Genomic DNA, 11,726 nt, shown 5'->3' with positions numbered 1-11,726 from the left:
TATGAACAATTGAACACAAGAAAGAGACCTGGCAGAGGGCTTGTTGTCCGGGTGAGAGGCTTTGGTGTGGACCAAGGCAGCAGCAGAGGAGACAGGACGCACCTCAGGCACAGAATTTAAATGGACACCAAAATATTCAGTGATCATGAAAAATAACATTTTAATTTTAAAATAAATTTTTAAAAACACATGTAAATAATAAAATAATTGTTTTAAAATGCATATACCTACATATAATTTTAAATATTTATTTTATATATTTATGTTACATATTTGTAACTTACGATTAACCATAAGATAATTTTAACTTTATAAATCTTCTAAAAGAAAATATTTTTAAAATTTCTCGAAATTAAAAATAATCAAATTGGCAAACTATCATCCTCAAACCAACTGCCTGTTTTTATAACAAAGTTTTACTGGAGCCAGGGGCAGGATTAGGCTGACCAAGTGAGGGGAGTCATGCAAGTGCTAGGCTGCATACTGTATTTAAGTAAAACTTTAATATTTTGTTTATCATAGATTTTTGCATTAATTTTTAATTTTTTAAAAAATATGACATTAAAATATTATTCATCTTGACTATTGAATTTGTTGGCATCCCCTTAAAAACCATGCTTGAGGCAAATGTTTCACTCACTTCACCGTAGTCCAGTCCCTGAGTAGAGATAATGAAGAGAATAGACAGATTAATGATAAGTTTTAGAGGTAGAGTTGGCAGGGCTTGTCAATGGATAGGATGTGGCATAGGTAGGTAGGTAGGTAAGTATGCAAGTAGATACCGAAAGAGAGAGAGTAAAGATTACTGAGTACTACAGATTTTTAGCTTGAGCAACTGGTTGAATAGAGGATCTTTTACCAAGAAAATTATGGCTGGAGTGTAAACACCACATATATTTCTTATGCAATAAAAATCAATACAAAATTTTTTAAAAGAGAAAAAATGGCAGCTCTCCCTCTAAAACTCATGCCCCAATATGACAAGATATGGGCTGTTATTTTCAAAAAGTACAGATGACCAAACCAAGGTCCTAGGCTTTAAGTCAGAGAACCTGCATTTAGAACTGACTGTTGCCTCTTTTGTGACTTACAGACTTGTACCCCCAAAGCAAATCTGTGTGGGGATGAAGAGTCAGGATCCAATGGCCATCTGTTTCACCAACAGGACAAAAGGAGCTCCCACACTGGTGGAGTATTCCCAGCATGTTTTGGCAATGGGATGTAGTCAGGCTTCAAGGTACAGTCCTCCCACAGCCTGTACAGGCTTGGGGAATGAAGGGAGAATTTCATGGGACTGTAGGAGAGGAAGAACTTTTCCTCTATCCTTGTAGGTTCTTCTGGCTGGTCTAAATTAAATTAACATGAGACAGAATAGCATGAGAAAAGTCAAACAGATTCAATAACATGCATACATGGGAGAAACCCAGGAATACTGAGTAACTCACCAACTTGGCCTAAGCCACCACCTTAAATATCATTTTCAGCTAAAGACAACAGAGGATGTTGGGGGTAGTGGTTTGGGACTTCAAAGGGGAGGAAAGCAATTCACATGGAGATGTAAAAGAAAATGTTTGATAAACAAATGTTTGTCATGCCTTGCAGAGACAATGAGACATGGAGAGGACTTTGATCAAATGGGTCTTGCTAGGTTCTTCCCTGTCTACCACTCCGAGTTCATATTATACTATAGTTATCTATGGTGATAGCTCCTTCCCGAAGCAGGCGTTCTAGCTTAAATTCTTTTAGGCAGTTAGGGGGAGGTGAAAATTTCTTCCTGAGTCTTTTATTCCTAAAAATAATCAAGCCAAAGAGACACATTTTGCAGTGGCAAGTTCTGCTCCCCTACAGGAATAAAGCTAAGGAAGGAGTTTCTTACCAAATACTGCAGAAAATGTCAATATTGAGAGAAGGAACAGGACTGAGAGCAGAGTGGGAGTGTTACACCAAAGGGTCAAAAGAAAATTACTGTAGAGCCAGAAATCTAAGAGTCTGGGTGAGAGGAAGAGCAGTGGGTCCCTGTAGCTGGGGAGGGGTACAGGACAATTATGCAAAAGACACACTGTTGTTTGTTTCCTGTTCTTCCAAGCTAACAGAACCATGGTGAACAAATGTGTTGCCCAATATGTAGTGATAAACACAAAGACAGAGTCACAACTTATAAGGGGTTTGGGTCTAGAGTCAGCATCTAAGATGAAAATCCCATGTCATCATCCTATTCTTAAAAAAAAAATCTTCAAAATATCTCGTGGATACTATACCATCTCTTGGCAAATCCAATGTAGTCCATTTCTCCTCCAGCACCAAAACTGATTTCAATTTCTTAGTTGAAAACAAATTGAAGTAACTGGCTTGCATTTGTTTTGTTTTGATTTGTTTGGAGTTTAGTTTCCCAACCTTATAGTCAAGTCTCTCTAAGATAATTGGTTGTGTGTTATGACTCTATGCTCACGTTCACTTAACAAACTCTACCCAAGGATCCCTTATGTGAAATAGATACACATATATGTGTTGCTCAATCTTACCACCAACTCTTTGACTTTATAATGTCCATTGCATATCAGGTAGAGAATTAGAATTGGAGAAATTGAAATTATTCATTTATTCAATCCATGAATTCATAAAAGTGCCTGCTGGATAACATCCAGGGCCTCCTAAAGCCCTGGTACCCGGAAGGCAACATAATGCCAACCAAGACAGATACTGACGGAATTTAAGGAGATTCTATTGGTCTTAAGGTCATACCCCAACAGTCAGGAAATGTCCCCAAGTTACCCAGATCTACAAAGAAAGGAGCTTTCACAGTGATTCTATAAGATATAGGATTGAAATCTGTGCCAAGTCCCTAGTCTCCAATTCCACCTCCCTGACAACACAACACCAAAACTATCCACATCAAGGCCGGCCCCGTGGCAAAGTGGTGAAATTCACAAGCTCCACTTCGGCGGCCCAGGGTTCAGATCCTGGGCATGGACATGGAACCACTCATTAGGCCATGTTGAGGCGGTGTCCCACATGCCACAACTAGAAGGACCCACAACTAAAATATACAACTATGTACTGGGGGGATTTGGGGAGGAAAAAAAAGAAGGAAAAAAAAGGAAGATTGGCAACACTAGTTAGCTCAGCTGCCAATCTTTAAAAACAATATACAAAACTACCCACATCATTATGATGGGGATACTGAGATAAGAGGGGACTGGAGGCACCTGGAGGGCTGATATTGAGTCAGAGGCCTACAGGCAGGTGTTTAACAGATCTTGTGTTCTAATGTAAATATCAGAAGATATAAGCAATCAAGGAAATCCAAACACAGATTTAGGACCCTGCAGAATCAACTTGCCTTAAAGAGGTCAGTAGTCAAAGAGTGCAGGAATTGAGAGCAGGTTTGACGGTCTCTATCTAATGTCATTTTCAATTCTGTGTTCATTGTAGGGCTCCATACAGTAAGTGTGATACCTGATCTCTACTCTGTGTTGCTCACTAGATCAGGAGAAAGGAGGGGTTCAAAGATGAGTCAGGTGTGAACTTTACCCTCAAGAATTCCACAGGCTAGTCAGAGGGCCATGACAACCATGTGAATAACTGTAATTCATGGCAGAAAGTTTGTGGTTCTTTAAGAGAAAGCATTGGGAGACTCAGAGGACAGAGCAATCATTTCCAAAAGAGAAGAGCATATGAAGGACTGGAGATGAACTCTGTGTATGGGATTTGATTAGTGGAGGTAAGAGTGGAAAGAGCACTCAGAGCAAAGAAAACAGCATAGACAACCCAAAGGCTGGAAGAGAAAAAGCAAGAGGATGTATGGAGCACAGAGCCAGTTTGGCTTAAGTATAAAGTGTGGAAAGGAAAGAAATGAGAGGTAAGAGTGAGGCCAGATGGCCTTGAATATCAGAAAATAATATGGCCCTTATCATGACAGCAGTGGGAAGCCACTGAAGGATTTTTTTTTTTTAAGTAGGAAAATGTGATCATCAGAACAGAGTTCTAGAACACGAGATGATTAGACCAGGAGGCAGTGGCATTTCAGCTCATTACAGCCAGGATAACAGCCCTGCACATTTCCAAGCCTTCCTGCTCTGCCATCTAAACATGGATAATTCCCTGGTACCACTACTTTACTTGGAGAAGCTCTGATACCAAAGAATTATGTGCTCCAAGCACAAGAGCAAGGAAAGTGTTGAGCACTGAGATGGCTCTGGCATTAAACAGATAAACATTCAAACCCCAATTCTGCCAAAGAGCAGGTGTGACCTTAGGCAAGTCATTTCACCTCATGATACTTCACTATTATTTGCAAAATGAGATAATGCTGTATTTTGTGGACTCCAAGATTTTTTTTTACATTTTTTTACATTTCACTGTTAAAATCAGACAGTGCCTTACGATCAACAGCATGCCCGAGTTTAAGTAGCAATGCTTTGTGTTCTTGATGAGTCATAGAGCAATGGTGTGACTCACAATTGATGGCATCTTAGATTGACCAAATACGGTAACACCTACCTCCCAAGGTTGTGAGATTTAAATGAGCTATTGTACAGAGCATGCTTAGCTCAGTGCCTGAACTGAGGCTGCAGGTTAATAACAGTAGCTACCCTAACACGGGGAGGAGGCAGTAGGACATAGTGCTTCAGAGCCCATTGGCTAGATCAAGCTTCAAATTCCAAGGCTGCACTCACTACCTTGTACTAGCCATTTCATGTCTATGAGACAGTTCTCTCATCTGCCAAAATGCCAATCTTATAGCATTTTTGTTAGAATTAAATTAGATATAACTTAAAGTAAAATTTAACAGTATCTCTCAAGACTTACAAATGCACATGTCCTTTTACTCAGGAGTCTGTTTCCAGGAATTCATCCCACAGATACATAGCCAAGGATAGTTTTTGCAATATATGTAATAGCTAAAAGGCTATTTTGGGGGACTGGATAAACAAGCAAAATTAACTCTCTCCAATGGAATATTATGCTACTATTTGAAAATATAGTACTTCTGCATGTTTGATATGGGAAGATCTTCAGTATGCACTGCTCAGGAAAACAAACAGTGCACAACAGTATATAGAGTGTGCTGCTATTTGTACAGAGGGAAGTATTTAACAAGTTAGCATGTTTAAAGCACTGAACACAGTACCACATAATGGTGTAAGACCCTGAATTTACAAAGGGACAATGGCCAGACAACATGTCAAAGTAGAACTCTGACCCACAATCTGCAGCAACCAGCCCAGGAAGCCACCCTGCTGTGTCTAAGTCAGAGTAGGAAGGAGTCAGACCACTACCCCCAGCAACCTCCTTTGTCTTATCTGAAGATGGTATTTAAGGTGGTGGTTTTGTACATTTTAGTGAGTTGCTCAGCTTTCCTGAATTTCTGCTGTGTATACATGCTATCAAACTTTGTTTGATTATCTCCTGTTATTCTGTCTCATGTTAACTCAATTCTTAGACAAGCCAGAACAACCTAGAGGGTTGGAGAGTATTTCTTCCTCCGCTACAAAGGCAAATGTAGAGTTGAAGAGTTTTTAAAAACCTTAGTTCTCTTAACAGAAAAATTTCAGTTTTTTGAACATAGGAAATTATTTTTAGAAAATAGATTTTCTGTCTTTTAGGTAGACTTACTCAAAAATAAAGAAAAATCTTTTTTTTTTTTTAAAGATTTTATTTTTTCCTTTTTCTCCCCAAAGCCCCCTGGTACATAGTTGTGTATTCTTCGTTGTGGGTTCTTCTAGTTGTGGCATGTGGGACGCTGCCTCAGCGTGGTCTGATGAGCAGTGCCATGTCCGCGCCCAGGATTCGAACTAACGAAACACTGGGCCGCCTGCAGCGGAGTGCGCGAACTTAACCACTCGGCCACGGGGCCAGCCCCAAGAAAAATCTTTTATATTTCTTTATCGAGAGCAGACTAAACATACAAGAAAATGATCCTTTTAAGAGAAAGAAAACAAAATTCTAAGCTTGTATGAGCTTACTATTGATATCAAAACACATTTCATTAAATTTATTCCACTCCTAGCCAACTTGACCATGCACAAAACTCTCTTCTCAGAGTTCCTCTTCCACAAGGCTCCTAAACTTTCTTTTATTTTACACTTAGAATATGTTCGAGGTCTTTCTTTTTAGCCTCTCCTTAGGACAAAAATATTATTATTATGTTTTTCCTAACCCATTTTACTTTAGGACAAATTCATTTTTCTTAACAAAACAAAAATATCCATTTCTTACCTTTCCTACTGGAAACGTACATCTTACTTTCTTTGTATATAGTGATGCTTTCCTTATTAACTTTTAGTAGCTTTAATCATATATATAGAGTGTTTAACACCTGGAAACCTTAATGTTTAGTGAAAAGAAAGAAGTAAGCAAGTATAAACTATTTTTTACATTAGCAGTATGTGGCTTGGCAAATTTATAAATATTTTTCATAATTTCTATGAACATGTTACTTTACGGTACAATCTTTTAATAAAGCACAAGACATTTATTAATAGACCCAAACATTTTAAGTTTCTTTGCAAAAATAAGACAAAAGTGGGTAAATTTAGACTTGCTTAGCAATTAATGTTTCAGTGTTTTATTCTATTTGAAAATGATCTGGCTATTTAATGAATTTTCCACCATTTAATTTAACCAGGCAAAACTTCAAAGTTTTGAGTGACGTCAGCGTCATGGCGGAGTGAGCTGTCCCCTGAGATTCTCCTGTCTGATATACAAAAAAAAGGATATTTACATACCAACAGAGGACATTCCCACAACACAAAAGATGTCTCACAGACGAAAGCAGGCACATGTCTGAAGGTGGAGGTGCTGGATCCCTTGGAGGAAGGGGAAGGAGGTAAGGTGAATTTCCTCTCCCTCCAAAATGGTAGCAACCATGAGACTGCACATGGCTCTGAGAGGAGAGAGGGGAGGGGTGGCCCTCTGCGGGAACACCTTCACTCTCCAAGTTCCCTCACAGCCCATGGGAAAGCATCACACAGAGGTGATTAAGCCATTGTGAGAATGTCTTCATCAAGCTAGGACCCAAGGAGAGCAGATAGGAAGGGCAGAGAAAGAACACCCTCAGGATCACACAGGTGAAAGAAAGCATTGCTCCCCGCTCCCAGAGCTCCAGCTCAACCAGTTGGCCAGAGGGCCACACAGACAGAAAAGCAGCCAGTGGCTGGAGCTAGCGAGCCACAGATCACAGTAGGTTCAGAATATAAAGCTCTTGACACCCATGCAGTGCTGGCAGGGGGAAGCTGAGACCAGATACTATCACTATGCAGAGGCACACATCCACACCATCAAGCAGTATGAAAAAATATATTAAATCTCCAGACCAGAAGGAAAATTACAAGTACCCAGTAACCAATCCTGAAGGCATAGATATTTATAATCTAAATGACAGAGAATTCAAAATTGCTATCATAAAAAACCTCAACGAGCTACAAGAAAATACAGACAGTTCAATGAAATCAGGAACTCCTTCAAAAAAAGGCATTGAAAATATAAAGAAACATCAGAAAGGTTGGAGATGAAAAACACAATGAGTGAGAGAAAGAAAAATCTGCACTCCCTAAACAATAGAGCTGATATTATGCAGGAGCAAATAAGCGGTCTTGAGGACAGAAATATAGAAATGCTTCAAATGCAGGAGGCGAGAGAACTAAGATGAAAAAGAAATGAAGAAATTCTCCAAGAAATATCCGACTCAATTAGAAAATGCAAAATAGCGATTATAGATATTCAAGAGGGAGAAGCGAAGGAGAAATGGAGCAGAAACCTTGACCAAAGAAATAATAGCTGAGAACTTCGCAAACATGGGGAAGGAGCTAGAAATACAAGTGAAAGAAGCCAATAGATTTCCTAATGGTATCAAGGTAAAAAGAACTTCTCCAAGGCATATAGCAGTAAAGATGGCAACAGTAAATGACAAAGAAAAAATACGAAGGGCAGCAAGGCAGAAGAAAATAACTTACAAAGGAACCCTTATCAGGCTTTTGACAGATTTCTCAGAAGAAACCTTACAGGCTAGGAGAAAGTGGAATGATATAGTCAAAAGTCTAACAGACAAAAACTTTCAGCCAAGAATACCCTATCCAGCAAAAATATCCTTCAGATATGATAGAGAAATAAAAACTTTCCAAGATAAACAAAAGCTAAGGGAGCTCATCACCCCAAGAACCCTCCTACAAGAAATGATCAAGATGGTCCTCATACCTAGAAAAAAATTAAGGGGGGTTACAAAACCTTGAGCAAGGAGAGACAAAATCAGAAAATTGCAGCTCTCTATCAGAGCAGGTTAACAAACAATTATAATATTAAAGATAAAGGGAAGGAAAACACCAAAAATAAATGTAATTTCCATTTTAACCACAAACTCAAAACACAAGATGGAACTAGATGTGACAATAATAACTTAGAAGAGGAAGAGGTAAGGAATGGAAATGGCTTCATCTAAGGAAATAAGAGGCTATCATTAAATGGACTATCTCATCTATGAGTTTTTTTATACAAATCTCATGGTTACTACCAAAGAAATAATTAGAACAGACACATAAATGATAAATAAGGAGAAAACTAAGAAAACCATCATAGAAATCTACCTAACTTAATTGATAGTCGAAAATACATGGCACAAGAAACAAAGGAAATGCAGAAGAATGGAAAAAACAAGTGATAAAATGGCAGCATTAAGCTCTCATATATCAATAATCACTCTAAATGTAAATGGATTGAATTCACCCGTCAAAAGCCACAGAGTGGTGGGATAGATTTAAAAACAACACCCAATAATATGCTGCCTCCAGGAAATCCATCTCAGCTCCAAAGACAAACACAGGCTCAGAGTGAAGGGATGGAAGATGATACTCCAAGATAATGGCAAAGAAAAGAAAGCAGGTGTTGCCATATTTATATCAGACAAAGTAGACTTCAAGATAAAACAGGTAAAGAGAGACAAAGAGGAGCAGTATACAATGATCAAAGGGACACTCCACCAAGGAGACATAGCACTTATAAATACATACGCACCCAACATAGGAGCACCAAATTACATAATGCAAGTATTAACAAGCCTAAAAGGAGATATTAATTACAATACAATAATAATAGGGGACATCAACACCCCATTTACACCAATGGATAAATCATCCAGAGAGAAAATCAACAAGGAAACAGTAGATTTAAATGAAAAACTAGACCAGATGGATTTTATACACATATATAGAACACTTCATCCAAAAACAGCAGAATTCACATTCATCTCAAATGCATATGAAACATCCTCAAGAATAGAAGATATGTTGGGAAATAAGGACTGCCTCAATAAAGGAAATCATATCAAGCATCTTTTCTAACCATAATGCTATGAAACTAGAAATCAACTACAAGAAAAAAGCTGAGAAAGGGACAAATATGTGGAGGCTAAACTACACACTACTGAACAACCAATGCATCATTGGCGAAATTAAAAGAGAAATAAAAAATATCTCGAGACAAGTGAAAATGAAAATACACCATGCGAACTCATACAGGGTGCAGCAAAAGCGGTCCTAAGAGGGAAATTCAAAGCAATCCAAGCCCATCTTAACAAATTTGAATAATCTCAAATAAGTAATCTTAAACTACACCTAACAGAATTAGAAAAAGAACAAAGCCCAAAGTCAGCAGGAGGGAAATAATAAAAATAGAGCAGAAATAAATGAAATTGTGACCAAAAAAAAGACAGTAGAAAGGATCCACGAAAGGAAGAGCTGTTTCTTTGAAAAGATAAACAAAATTGACAAACCCTTAGCCAGACTCACTAAGAAAAAAAGAGAGAAGGCTCGAATGAGTAAAATCAGAACTGAAAGAAGAGAAATCACAATAGATAACACAGAAATAAAAAGGATTTTCATAGATTATAAGAGAATAGTATGAAAAGCTATATGGCAACAAATTGGACAATCTAGAGGAAACACATACATTCTTAGATTCATACAACCTCTCGAAACTGAATAAAGAAGAAATAGAGAATCTAAATAGACCAAGCACAAGTAAAGAGGTTGAAACAGTAATCAAACACCTCCCCAAAAATAAAATCCAGGACCAGAGGGCTTCTTGGAGAATTCTACCAAACCTTCAAAGCAGCTTTAATACCTATTCTTCTCCAACTACTCAAAAAAAATTGAGGAAGATGGAACACTTCCTAACACATTCTATGAAGCCAACATCACTCTGATCCCAAACCCACACAAGGACAACACAAAGAGGGAAAATTACAGGACAACACCACTGATGAACATAGACACAAAAGTCAATAACAAAATATCGGCAAACAGAAAACAGCAATACATTAAACAGATCATACACCATGATCAAGTGGGATTTATACCAGAGACACAGGGATGGGTCGACATTCGCAAATCATTCAGTGTGATACACCACATTAACAAAATGAGGCATAAAAACCACACGGAGCCCTCTTTAAGGATGGCGTTGGCTGAAGAGAGCTGCCTTGCTCAAGGTTACGCCACCTTCAACGGACAGCCTGCACTAATTACTGATTAGTGTGGGCATGTAAAGGGCAGGATCTCTTTATCTTGGAATAACTTTAAGGGGCTATCCAAAGTCCAGAGGTCACAGTGGGTTGGCTGAGGGCTTTTTGGGGAGTTCACGGCTGATAAATTTCTTCCTCTGCCCAATTCCACATCGTTCCCCTTCCTTCACAGGTGTTGATCCCCAAAGAACTCCTTAATAAACTTCTTATACAAGTAATCTCTGTCTCAGGGTGTGCTTCCTAGAAATCCCAACATACGAAAGCACTCCAAGCTGCTTCCTGCCTCAGAGCTTTGCACTATTAGTGCAGAAATAATCACCAATTCCCTTTGTCTATTGTTTTAATTTTCATTTTCCTGATCACTTGTGGGTTGAGTAACTTTACAATTTGCCTTTCTTTTGGGGAAGCTGTTCTGCAACAGTTATGACTACTCACTTGATCATCTCCTTGAGGTTCCCCCACCCCTCTCTGGGGTTCTGAGACACAATTAGCTTGGAGAGAAAATTTTCACATTTAGATGCAACAGCATCTACTGCTGGGGCTAAAACTTCATTGGTAATAATGCACTTTGCTTTTGAAGATTGTAGTCTGTAGAGGATGTCTTTCCGGGTCAGCTGAGTGGTTCCTGGAATAAAACCGTCCCTAAAGGAGCAGAAAGGAAACAGTGTTTAGAAGGAAGGATTTCCTTCATCATGTTTGTTGGGATAGTGTAGATGGTTCATGTACATTCTGTAATCTCAGAATGAGTTAGTCAGAGTACCAGCAAGGGATCTATTTGTCTTCCTTTCACTATTTTGCCTTTCCTATGACCTCAAAGCTATGACCCTTCTGACCTAACATGAAAAGGTGTTAGAGCTGGATGATTATCTTCTGGCTGGAGATCATTCATAATGCTCAGCTTGAAGAGGGTTTTGATTGAAAAGTAATGTTACCAATGTTGATTGAGTACTTGAGTGCCAGGTGCTATTCTAAGTGTTCTGCATGTTTTAACTCATTTGATCCCCACCCAAAAACCCCAAACACAAAAGCTGTGAATAACTTGCCCAAGATCACCAGTGGCAGTGTAGGGAGTGAACCCTGCAACCTGACCCCAGAGCTGTACACTTAATCACTTCCATCCAGCGTCTCTTAAAACGGGCATGACTGTTTGACGGTTTTTTTCCAAAGGAAGAATTAAGGCATTCATCTTCTCTGTGCTGCTTCTCCGGCC

At 38.8% G+C, this 11,726-nt stretch overlaps 1 protein-coding gene across 1 annotated transcript in view; it reads left to right on the top strand.

Moving 5' to 3' along the window:
* Window positions 1-379: 379 nt before the first annotated feature.
* LOC111767536 (transport and Golgi organization protein 1 homolog) overlaps window positions 380-11,726 on the top strand; it is a 44,629-nt gene continuing 33,282 nt past the window's right edge. Inside the window, exons 1-2 of the mRNA XM_070232229.1 lie at window positions 380-1,187; window positions 6,629-6,829. The gene's annotated coding sequence lies outside the window, so the exon portion shown is untranslated. The remainder of the gene's footprint in view (window positions 1,188-6,628; window positions 6,830-11,726) is intronic.

The sequence above is a fragment of the Equus caballus genome, chromosome 13 (genome assembly GCF_041296265.1).
Source record: "Equus caballus isolate H_3958 breed thoroughbred chromosome 13, TB-T2T, whole genome shotgun sequence".
In the NCBI taxonomy this organism is placed as follows: domain Eukaryota; kingdom Metazoa; phylum Chordata; class Mammalia; order Perissodactyla; family Equidae; genus Equus; species Equus caballus.
This window is presented reverse-complemented; position numbering and strand designations above follow the sequence as displayed.